The sequence below is a fragment of the Phascolarctos cinereus genome, unplaced genomic scaffold (assembly GCF_003287225.1).
Source record: "Phascolarctos cinereus isolate Bilbo 61053 unplaced genomic scaffold, phaCin_HiC Scaffold_9;HRSCAF=440, whole genome shotgun sequence".
Classification (NCBI taxonomy): Eukaryota; Metazoa; Chordata; class Mammalia; order Diprotodontia; family Phascolarctidae; genus Phascolarctos; species Phascolarctos cinereus.
Window position 1 is genome coordinate 260,199,737 of NW_027556402.1, and position 12,760 is coordinate 260,212,496.

Sequence of the window (12,760 nt, forward strand, 5' to 3'; positions counted from 1 at the left end):
TGAAGTAGACTGAAAGTTTGGGTCATGGAAGGGATCTCTGGAGATGATCCCTGGGGGCACCATAAGTGCCCTGTGGGATCATGGATACTGAACCAGAAACAGGGTTGAAAGATCTCCCCCTCCTCAGTCTGTGGCTCCCTCCCCCCAGCCCCCATTCCCATGGAGTTGGGCCAACCACAGCAGCAAACAAAGGACCCTTTGCCAAGAGAAGGCTGTGGAAGTCAGGAGGCTTTAATGAGTTTCAGAGAGAACTGAACATTTTTATGGAAGGAGTGAATGTGAGCCTTTGGTGACATGACAAGAACTCGCCGTTGAGATAAACATAAAAGGCTTGCTGGCTCTCAGAGCCTCTTCCGGTCCAGCCATGCCATGTGCCCTTCCACCTTCTCCTTGATTCATGGCCCTGGACAAGGACAAGGAAGCCCTGAAAAATGCATGAAAGCAGAGTGGGGAGGGGTGCTGGGGGAGGGGCAAAAACTGGGGCTTTTTAGCAGCAATGCACACAGGATTAAAGACAATAAGAGAGGAAAAAAAGATATAGGCAGAGGAAAAGAGAGGAAAGAGGAAAAGAAAACAAAAGATAATGATGAAAGCAAAATAGGAAGATGGAGGAAGAACAGAGATGTTGAAAATTATGAAGGAGAAGGATGAAAATGGAGAAGGAAGAGAAAAGGGCAAGAGAAGATGATAGTGATGGGGAAGAGAAGGAAGAAGAAGAAGACAAAAATGTGGAAGAAGGAAGAGAAAAATATGAGACAGGGGAAAGGGAGATGGAGGAGGAGGAGGAGAAAATGGAGGAGGAGGTAGTAGAAATGGAAAAAGGGAGGAAAAGGAGGAGATGGAAAAAGAAGAAAATGATGCTAAAGTAAGGAGGAAGAGGGATGAGAAGATGGAGGAGGAATAGAAAGGAGCAAAAGATGATGATGAAGATTAAAGCAGAAGAGGAAGAAGATGTTGAAAATGATGGAGGACAAGGATGAAGATGAAGGAAGAGAAAGGGCAGGAGAAGATGGTGGTTGTAGAGAAAAAGAAGGAAGAGGACAAGAATGTGGAAGAAGGAAGAAAAGAGAAGTGGAGGGGAAAGAGAGATGGAGGAAGAGGAGGAGAAAATGGAGGTGGTGGTAGAAATGGAAAGGGGGAGGAAATGGAGGAGGAAGAAGAGATGGAGAAAGAAGAAAATTATGCCAAAGGAAGGAGGAAGAGGGAGAAGACGGAAGAGGAAGAAATAAAGGCAGGAAAAGAAAATGGTGATAGAGAAAGAAGGAAGAAGAAAAGGACAAGAATGTTAAAGGAGAAGGAAAAGGAAAGGAGGAGGGAAAGAGGAAGAAGAGAAGGAAGTTGTGGAGGAGAAGGTAAAGAAGGGAGGAGGAGGAGAAGCATAGGAAGCAAGAAGAAACTGTCCCAATGTGCACCAGGTTGGTAGCAAACTCTGGGCACTTGGGAGAAGGGGAGATTGGGACGAACCATCTGACTGCAAGGAAGACCTCAGCAAAATGATCTTGAGGAGAAGGTTATTGTACTTACAACCCCCAGAAATCCCAGAATCTGTGCTGGAAAGGACCTCAGAGGAACCTCATGAATCCACCACCCACTTGAACAAGCATCCCCTATGCTATTACCAACATATGTTTATCCATATGTTGTTTGAAGACCTTCCTTGTTGGGCCCTCACTACCTCCCAAGGCAACCGGTTCTATTTTTGAATGACCAATTATCGGGAAGTTTCTCATTGCATCAGGCTGCTGCTTCTCCCATCCTCTTGCTCCTGGTGGTCCCTGGTACCTGGAGATGTGCTCTGCACATAAGATGTGCTCAATAAATGTCGGTCCAAATTCCGGTGAGGATAATTTATGTCTGAGCTGCATCCAGCTAGAAACGAAAGCTTGGGGGCCATTGCTGTTGTGAGTGGCCTAGCTTCAATAAGAAGGCAGAAGGATGCTGAGGTGGTTAAGAAGGTTTAAGAAGAGAGAACAGAATGATTCAACAGGCATTTGTGAAACCCCTACTGTGTGCCCTACTATAGTTTCTGGGGATACAAAGGGGGCTCTCTCAGCATTAGGGACATCGCTTCACTGCAGGGTATTTGTCCCAGGGTGGGATGGCTGGACCAGGTCCCCATCAGGCACAGACTGGGTGAGAGAGTATGGACGATTCATCAAAGACCCATCACCTCTCCCAGAAGTATGGCTTGTAGTCTGTGTCTGCAGACGGTGCAGGAGTGGGGCCAGGCAGGTTTTTCTGTCCTGTGAAAGATTCCGGCTGTCCCCATTATTCATAGCAGTGAAGAGAAGAAGAAGCAGCAGGCCTAGTAGAAACAAGGGTGGTTTTAGAGGTAGAAAATCAGAATTCGAATGTGGCTTTGCTACTACTCCCCATGCAGCCTGGGGTGAAGCTGGGCCACAGCTGCCTCCTGATAAAATGAGGGGATTGAAGGGAATGATTCCTAAGGTCCCTTTCAGCATCAAGGCCCAGGAAAATGAAAAACTTGGAGTTTTCACACAGAGTTTTTAAAAATAAATATGAAATATTTTTTACTCTATAGGTTTTTTTTTTTTAGTTTTTAGTTTTTGAAGTTTTAGCATTAATTCATGCTTTTATTCCTGGACCCAGTGAGATTTCCCTTATTAAAAGTTAAGAAAAACCAAGCAGTATGGAGACTGCATAAAATGGTGTATGCAACATTCTGCACCCCTTGTCCTTTACCTCTCCAGCAAAGGGAGGGATAGGGGCATAGCATCATAGATTGGAGCCGGCATGGCCATATCTTAGCTAGTCTAGCCTCTTATTTATTCTACAAATGGGCAAGCAGAAGTCCATAGAGAGCAAGTGACTTTTCCAGGGTAAGGAGGGAGGGCCAGAATTTGGACAGAGGGCTTGGGCTTCCAAATGTAGCATTCTTTCCACAACATGGCCCTGCCTCCTGCAAGAAACAAGATTTCACCAATGTGGGGGCCACTTAAACTCTGTCACCACATGAGTGCAGCCGGGAAAGCAGTCAGCTCGGCCAGCAGTTCAGACCCCACCCCCCCAACATTGGGAGGAGTCTCTACCTCCAAACACTTCCAGGATGGCACTTTTCATCCCTGGAGCCAGCCAGCTCTCTGCCAAGCAAAAGAATGAAGAGACACAAATTGAAATGAGGATGTGCCCCAGGCTCAGACCCATGGCTCTCTGTTAGGGAGGTGGGGGGTTGACAAAGGCCGGGGAACCAGAAGTAGATGAAGGAGGGGGTATGAGGCCACTCACACCAGGAACTGGACAGTCCTTGTGGTAGGCTCTGGTTGCATTGGTGACCCCAGACTCGAGGCAGTGAGCCCAGTGAATCTTGAGTGCACAGCCCTCCTGGGAATTGGGGTCATGGCAGGCAATTTAAGAAATGGGAGTATTTTGCCCTTTGAAATTTCCCTTTGCTGATTCCCCCAGTTTCTGGTGCCCCTACAAACGACTTTGGATTTATGTCATCCATGACCCAAGCACCCCAAGGGGCTCTGGGCTCACATGAACCCAAGTGCCTTTTGGAGGACTGACCTCCAAGGAGTCATCCTCTTTCTGACTCTGCCCTGACATCTGAGTAAAACTTCAGAGAATGGTCTGAAGCAAAGTTACGGCATGACTCATGTCTCTGATCTCCCCCAATGTGAGTAACAGGATCCCCTCCCACAAAGGTGCCCAGTGTCCCATGTGAGTATCACATAGAGGGCAGAAGCGTCTTGCTTCTATCACAGAAACTGCATCAGATACAGAGGATACAAAAGCAGCCAGGAGTAAATGCAGGAAACCTCAGAAGTTACACTTGTTATGCTCCCCCTGGAAGGTGAAAAAAGACTCTCTGTGTAACTGCTGAGCAGATTTTCCACATTCACCCAGACCCCAGTATCTGAGCATCTCCCAACAATTATCAAGGAAGGCTGGCCGGGCCCCAGATGTCCTGGCCAGCCTGGGCATGGCTTTCCTTCTTCAGCTACGGGATGGGTTTGTTGGCTGTCCTCTTCTCTATTAAGGAAACCTTAACAGGATTGGATGAGACAATCTTGAATCTAGAACTCCAGGCTCTCAAACATAGGGTTATCCTCAAAGCTGGAAACATTCATTTCTCAGGTCCCCTTGTCACTGACCTATGCTTAGAGAAACAAAGTCAGGAAGGAGTCCAGAACTGGAGTCCAAGAACCCCAGTCTCAGGAACATCTGTCTAAGCATGTGTCTCCTAGTGTGTGTGTTTTAACTACAACCTGGTATTAGTACTGGGTGATGAAGAGGAGAGAAATCCCCTCTTCCACCTGGGGACCTTGTATTCAGTAGTCACAAGAGTTTGCCATTTTTTAAATTCTTTTATGCAGTAACTTGTTGCCCTGTAGTGTCTGCCTTCATAAAATCTCCCAAAGACAGCCCCTTCTCATCTCTGCCGCTGCCCCCGCCCCCACCCCACCCCCAAGGCTCCCACCTCCTCACACCTGGACTATTACAATAGCCTGGGGGTGGGGGGATGTGCTACCTCAAGTCTCTCCCCACTCCAAACCATCCCCACTCAGTTGTCAAGTTGATTCTAGAGGGCAAATATGACTATATCACTTCGCCACCCCCTACCCTATTCAGTACACTCTAGTGCTTCCCTTTTACCTCCAGGACCACATATAAAATCTTCTGTTTGGCCTTTAAAGTCCTTTGCCATCTGGGCCCTTCCTTTCCTCCCTTTCCAGTCCTTTGTCACCCTGAGATTCAGTGATACTGGCCTCGTTGTTGTATCTCAAACATGACTTCCAACTGTCTCCAATTCTGAACATTTTCGCTGGCTCTCCTCAATGCTCGAAATGTTCCTCCTCCTCATCTCCACCTCCTGGCTTCCTTCAAGTCACAGCTAAATCCCTATCTTCCTTAAGAAGCCTTCCCCAGTCCTCCTTCATCTTAGCGCCTTGCCTCTGAGATTCCCCCCAAATTGTCCTGCATGTGGCTTGTCTCTACATGGTTGTTTCTCCATCAGACTGGACTCTATCTTGCATTTCTTTGTATCTCCAGCACCTTCTCTATAGTACCTAGCATATAGTAGGTGCTTAATAAATGTTTATTGACTGACTGACAAAAGGATTTTGAGGAGTCCAAGAGCATTCAGTGGAGGGAAGTCAGGATGATAAAGGATCTTTGCTCTATGACCTTCCCCACATCATCATTTCATGCCTCCTCACCCCTGCCTTCACCTCTTCCCCAATATTCCAGCTCCTGTCCACCACCTTCAGTCATCATCATTTCCTATCCTTGCCCGGCCCTTCAAACTGCTCCCCAAGCTTCCTCGGCACCATCAGCCTCAGGAAGAGCACACCGATTAGTTGCCCCATTTTAAGGGGGATTTCTCTTTTTCTCTTGCTGCTGGACTTTGATGGAAATATATAAAAATACTAATGAGTTATGTGGGTTTATTTTCTATCCTGCAGCTTTTCTGCAGTTGTTAATTATTTCTACTATTCTTTAACTGATTCTCTATGTATACTGTCATATGATCTGCAAAGAGGGACAGTTTTGTTTCCTCACTGCCTGTTCTCAGTCCTTCACTTACTTTTTCTTCTCTTATTGCCAAAGCTAGCATTTTGATAGCAAAATATTGGATAATAGTGGTGATAATGGGCATCCGCTGCTTCACCCTCCATCTTACTGGGAAAGCTTCTAGCTTATCCCCATTATGAGATAAAGCTTCATGATGGTTTTCAATATATACTACTTTTTTTTAAGGAAGCCTCCCTTTATTCCTATGCTCTCTAGTGTTTTCAATAGGAATGAATGTTGTATTTTGTCCAAAGCTGTTTCTGCATCTATTGAGATAATCCCGTGATTTCCGTTGGTTTTGTTATTTATTGATACGGTCAATGATGCTGATGGTTTTCCTCATAGTGAACCAGCCGTGCAGTCCTGGTATAAATCCCACCTGGTCATAGTGTCTGATTCTTATGATGTATTGCTGTCATCTCCTTGCTAGCATTTTATTTATTCCCGTATCCTTTGAACTCCCTCATGGTGTATTTCACTGTCTAGACTTACTGAGGTTTGGGAAGATGAGCCTTTCTTTTATTACTGCAAGGTACAGTTGCAACCACACCTTGCTCCCTTTCCTATTCTTTCCCCCCTCACACACATTCTGTTCCAGTCTCATACATCAGTGAGATATTCCTTGGACATGGCCTTGAGGTCTCTGTAGTTCTGCTTATATGAAATTCTTCCCATTGCTCCCTGATAGCACCCTCCTTCAGCAGTCAGGCCTTTCCCACTTCCCTCAGTGGTTAGCACTCTCTTTCATCTGCTTTTGAAATTATTTGGAATTCCCCTCCCTGTGCACGTGCTGTGTTCCCTATAGAATTCAAGTCTTTGTACAACAGGAACTATTTCCTTTATATCTGTATCTCTGGCATACAGCAGGTATTTAATAAATGCTTTTTAAAATTGGAATAATAACATCTCACAGATTCCTTTTGAAACTCTAATGCGACCATAAATCCTTGGCAAACCTCAGAGCCCATAGAAATATCAGTAATTGTTAGTGATCATTCTTTTTTGGCACCAGCTGATGAGGCCACCTCCTTTCTCCCCACTCTCCTCATGTTTTCTCCTCCTGTACCCTTTCTACCCCATGGTTGCTTCCCTGAGTCACAGCTCAATTCTCTTGGCCCAGCAGGACAGACCTTGTTAGTCACCCAGAGTTGCCTTGGCAAGGAGATTCTCAGTGATGACAGATGCATTTATTGTTATTTACACACAACATTTAATGGGATCATGAATCCAGAAGTAGTGGGGAAGTCAGAGGCCCTCATTTTACAGAGGAGAAACCTGAGATGCGGGAAGGGAAGGCCTTGCCCAACGGTCCAGGGGCAGTAAAAGTAAGAGGCAAGATTCAGACTCAGGTCCTCAAAGGCCAATGTCAGTCCTCTTTGCCCCAAACCAATAAGGAGAATGAGGCCAAAGCACTCTCACTCCTCCATCTTTCCTCCATGATGGAGTTGTGCGAGGATCAAATGGCATGTGGAGCCCAGCATTGCCTGGGAAATATCACCTAGCAGGCACCAGCCAGTGATATGTTAAAGCTGGGCTTTGGTTTTAGTTTTAGGTTCTCCACCCCCACCCCAGAGGACACAGGGAAAGAAGAGAGCCAGGAGGCAGAGCTTAAGATTGTGTGGCATCACCTATCCTGGTGTTTTGTGTTCCCAGCTCTGCCTTTCAAAAAGACGGAGATGAACTTCTAAATTGCAGCTGCTAGAGAAAATGAGAATGTTTGCTGTGCTGATAAGGATAATAATTGGTGAGCTCACCCAAGCCGCTTCTCAGAAACATTCCCTTTCTTCTTCACCTCTGGGTTGGGGAAAGATGCTATCCCTGTGAGTAGCTCCACTGAGCTCTACCACAGATACCTTCCTACAAGGAGAAAAGGTCTTGATCAGAAAAGCCATTTTCTGTTCCTGATGTCAGAAGCACTGGTATCAGAATGTTCACATGTCCAACAAATTGTCGCCCCTTTTACTGCCTCCGTTATGGTTTTGTCTAGTTCCCCTTTTTTGTCTTTTTCTTCTTGAATTCTCTGCCCCCAAAAATCCCCCAAATTTCTGGCAATCCCCATTCCAGCACACCCCTAGCTAAAGGATTCTGGGTGACTTCTGCCTACCAGCACTGCCTACACATGAAATAATGCCCAGACTTTGCAAACCAGAGGGCTAAGAAATGTCAGTTTTTATTATCGTTTGTCTTTGTCTTCCCAGTGTTTAACCCTGGGTCTTGCATATAATAGGTGTTTAATCAATGGATGTTAAATTGAATTGAATTATCTTAGACCAATAGTTGTTATTTATTTTTATGGTGCTACTGCATTTGTCTGAGCAAATCCTGCCAAGTTATAATTGGAATCTATTCCTTGTAAGTTGTGATTTGTTACTTACTCGGCAAAGACCTCAAGAACTTTGAGATAAAATACCCACAAGACAAGGCCATATCATTAGTTGTTCCCAATTTTTCTCCTACCCCCTCCAGAGATCATATCAACCACATCTGCCCTGGTTCAATTAATTAAGAGAAGAACTGGGGTCACTGTCCGACCATTCAGACCTCAGCTTCCACTTTGCTATAGACTAGTCCCATACTTGAAGCACTTGGGGTTTTGTGGCTAGAACTTCTCTGTGTGATCATCCCAATGTCTTACTGGAAAGTAAGAAAGAAAACAAAACCAACCCTTTGAATAATGACAGCCACTCCTGCTAAATGACAATAACAAAAATATTCTAATAGGTTAGCAATAAGAGGTTTCCAAGGAGTACTCTTAAGGACAGCCATCAGAGAAATACTACTGCCACAGCAGAAGCGACTTGAGAAATCCATTGGAGGAATATCAAAGGCATCGACAGATTAGATCAACACCTAGTTGTCACCTGCAGAAGAAGACTGGATGTCATCTCCCCAGATCAGAGGCAAGAAACACTGAAAGAAATCTGGGTAACAGAAGTATGTCAGAAATTCTCTGTTCTCTTAATCAGCAATCAGAGCAAAAGTTAACAGATTAAGTGATGCAAGACAGCAAGGCAGGACAAAGAAGAAAGTAATTCAACAGCCGTCAAAAAATTTTACAATGAAAGCACAAGATGGGCCAAACCCAAGGAGTACAAGCTTACACTCCATTAATAGAATAAATGACAACCCAATTATGTAGAGGGAGGTGACTGAAACTCCAGCTTCTCTGCCAAAACGGAGAGCATCTGGCCCAGAGAAGATCCTTAGTTAATGCCTCAGATGCTTCTTGGGAGCCCAAGAATTACTAGCAAAGCTCTGGAATTCACTTCCTCTTGGACACAAGTTTGATCCCATCTTTGCTAACAGGAGGCATCACAGACCTACCAATAAAAGAGGAGAATGACAGTGACATCCTCCCACCCCAATATATACAATTTCCTTGTTCATATACTTTATACAAAGCATTCATAACTTAGATCACACACACACCAAATCCGTAACCATCAATAAGAAAACAACATCATGGCTGAGTATAAAAAAGAGAGTGAAAACAATTCTCAGGAGCACAAAGAACAGCTTGTTATTTATGGATTCATTGCTTATTGAACAAGCCTCCCCAAAGCACTGTGACATCCGTAGCTCCTTCAGTGAGGATCCCAAAGCCTCTGGCTCAGTTCTGCACTCATGCTCTATTCACTCAGCCAACTCAAGCCATGCTTTACTTTACTCCCTCGGTCACTTACTTTTTAGCCACCTTGCCACCTCCCATGTTCCCTCCCCACCCCTAAACCCATATACTTTTCTAATTATAGAACCATACACTGCCATCATTGCTGGAAAAGTTATGTCTGTCTATTGTCCTATAGCTCTGCTCACAATCCCTTAACTTTCCAAACCAGAATACCCACCCACGGTCATCACTATCCCTCCCTCATTCATTGGCTCCCCCATTAGGATATAAACTTTTTAAGAGCAGAGCTTGACCTCTTTCTAAAAAAGTTTATGTCCCTAGTGCTAAATACTATACTTGCCACATTATAAATATTTAATAAATGATTTTCATTCATTTATTCATGTACAACATATAAAAATATTTTAAAATACAAAATATAAAATGTATAAAAATATATTCAAATACAATATATAAAATAGGCTCAAGTATAGTGAGCATACTACATACTTCGATACCCACAAGGACAACTATTCTTTACTTAAAACATACATAATTGTGATATGGAATGTACATTTTTCAGGGAGATAGTTTAAGCCCACTATGACTCTACCTAGCCTTAATGAAGAGTCATGACCTCTCCTATACTACGTATGGTTTCCAAGTTTAAAAAAGTAACCCTCTGACTTGTTTGTTTTTTGTAATAAATGGAAAAAGTACTTTAACCTTTTTACAATCTAAGACACACACAACAGATTTTTTTTACTTCTCTATTAACGTGAAAGTGGTATTTGCATTTGTTTCCATATTGCCACGTTCCTACTTGTATTAAGGGAGAAGAAAGATAGTGTAATTTTAGGTTAACCAAGTGTAGTGTGGTAATGAAATAACACTTGGACAGCTTATCTAGTTTGTAAATACCATATTTGAATTAGCATCTCTCTTTGATCATGATAATTGTTAATAAGCCTTAGCAATTAGATATTTTGCCTCTGTGACTAGCTGTGGCCGACATCATTTATTGTACTTCTCGAGGCTGCAGATTACTTTCTCCTAATAGAGCTTACTTTTGGAAAATTTACTTGAAGTCAGTAGTTTGGTAAAACTCATGAATTGTTCTTTGCTTTTTACTTACTCATTTGACCTCAGATGTTTAGATATTGCTGGTGAACAAGGTCGTTGGTAGATTTTCCACTGTAGTTTAGACTAGTTCTTTGCAGGAAGATAAATTGAGAAAAATAATGTGAACCTTCACCAGTTGCTGTAGTTTTCCTAAACTGTTCATGAACTTTGTTTTGATATGTAGAACAATATAATAATAATGATGATGCCAATCAGTGAGCAAGCTTGAGAAGCCAGTTCACAACATTAAAGCTAGGTTCTTCCCACATCTAGATTGATAATTTTTTTTCTCCTGAAGTCTGTTTTCTTTTAAAACCACTAAATGCTGTTCAGTAAAACTGGGATACTCTTGTTCAAACTTTTCCCTTGAATGGCAGTGTATTTTGTTTCCATCTTCAAATGCGAAACACATAACAATAAATAATTTTGGAATGGTAAAAAAAAAAAAAAGGAACTGAAGCGAATCATCTTATGGAGAACTTGATGGAGGAGATCAAAGTAATAGGGCTTCGTCAACAATCATCCTAATACTTCCATCTTGAGGAATGGAATATAATTATATAAAAAGTGTCATTAGACTGGACCAATAAAGATAGAGCCAGAATGCTTTAAAACCAGAGACCAAATTGAACCAATAGAAGAAGGTGATGGTCTACTCCAGCTAAGACCTACTGAGCATAGAGGCTGTCAAAGAGAAAGTGCTGGGTGAGTTTCCTAATAGAAACACTAGAATTCTGAAATTAAAGCTCAATGGGAAAAGCAAGTTTAAAGTATCTAACCCCCTCATAAGACTAATCTTAGCACAATCTTTTCAGATTGTAAAGTGGACCAGATCAGGGATTTGGAGAGGAGATCCACAGAAGTTACTTTCTCCACCTCTGAAACTGTCTGCAGGACATTAAACATCAAAAAAGAGTAGGACAGCAACTTATCCCTGGACCATTTCTATCTGAATGCCACAAAAAAAAAAAGAAAGAAAAAGAGAAGAATGAGATAGTAACAATGGCAATAACTCCCTTCACATTCTACTTCAAGGTTTCTAAAGCATTTCCCCCACAACCCTGTGAGTGTAGTGGTACAAACATTAGCACTGACCTGCTACAGATGAGGAAACTGAAAATCAGAGATGAAATGGTCTGTCCATGGCCATACAGCTAGGAAGTGAAAGGATTCTAGAGAGAAGGAAGAAAGAAATGGCGGGTCATGACATATCCCCCCACCCCAACCAACAGTCAACTGGATCCCCTTGGAAACGTCATAAGATTATGGATGTAAGGTTGGCATTGACCTCACAATGCAGCTATTCTAAGTATTCCCACTTCAATGACTGCCCATTTAATAGAGGAGGACGCTGGGATCCACGGATGGAAAGTGACTTGTCCAAGGTCACATAGCTCATAAGCAGGGGTGCCTCTAGAGGTCCTTGGGTTCCAATTCAAGCTCCATACTGATCAGTCAGTCAATAAGTATTTTTAAGTACCTGCTATGTGGATGGCAGTGTGCTAAGCACAATACAAAGAAAGGCAAAAGGCAGTCCTGCCCTAAAGGAGCTCACAATCTAACCAGAGATCAGCTAATCAGCTGAGCATTGTTGATTTGAAAAAACAAAACAAAAGAAAACCCTTCACTTTTCCAGACTAGTTAGGCAATTCTGTTGTCCCAAGGTCTGGAGGTGTTGCCCAGTGCTGAATCCTGTATGTGATTTCCAAGAGGAGGACTTGGCCCTTGCTTCCTACATGGGGAAATCTCCCCAATTCTCTTTTCTCCCCATGTGCGCATTCTCACAATGATATAATGCTAGAGAATTTATTCTCAAGAGCTCCTGTTTCCAATAAAAATTCTGACTCCTCTTTGACGGGAAGGCCCACCACCGTCACCAACCTATCTTACCTTCTAGCTCCACAAAGCTCTGACTTCCCACTGAAAAGTAAGAAATTGAGGCCACTGGCTAGCAAACACCTGCTCCCTCTCTCCCTTCCCCAGGTCGCAGGGCCTGGCCCTGCTCTATTTGAAGAGTTTGTTTCTTGGGACTTCTCCCAATCCGGACTGTTTATACATCAGGCCATCATTCTCAGCGCCAGCTTCGCCCGGTGGTGAGGCTGTGTCCACACAAAGCCCAACTGTGTGGCAGCTCTTGTGAACCCGAGAAGGGCATCAGCTGGGCCTGGAAGGGAAAAGCATCAGTCAGTGCACCTTGTGAGACTCTGACTGATGTCTCTCCCCCACGCTGCTGAACACTCAGTCCCGGATGTCAACCTTCCAAGAATCCCATGGACAAACCCAAAACACCAAAGCTTGACAGAAGCTGTCCCGGGACAGCTGGTCCAGTAGGGGATTAGGTATCAGCTGGCAGGAAGGGCTGGGCCCAGGGGTCTCCAGTTTTAGCCTTGACAGCTTGCCTCCAAGGCCTCCCGGGCCTGACTCAGCCCTGGTTCTAAGCCTTTAAGCTCTTGGAGGAGTTGGGGAAAGAAGACAGGGGATCATCAACCCTCC

General features: G+C 43.8%; 1 long non-coding RNA gene across 1 annotated transcript; it reads right to left on the reverse strand.

The window, feature by feature from the left end:
- Positions 1-210: 210 nt before the first annotated feature.
- On the reverse strand, positions 211-12,426 carry LOC144455151 (uncharacterized). The gene is made up of 5 exons (XR_013483845.1): positions 12,158-12,426; positions 11,363-11,439; positions 7,290-7,392; positions 3,051-3,101; positions 211-2,305 (listed from the first exon to the last, which is right to left on the reverse strand). It is a non-coding gene; the product is annotated as an uncharacterized LOC144455151 (long non-coding RNA).
- Positions 12,427-12,760: the final 334 nt, after the last annotated feature.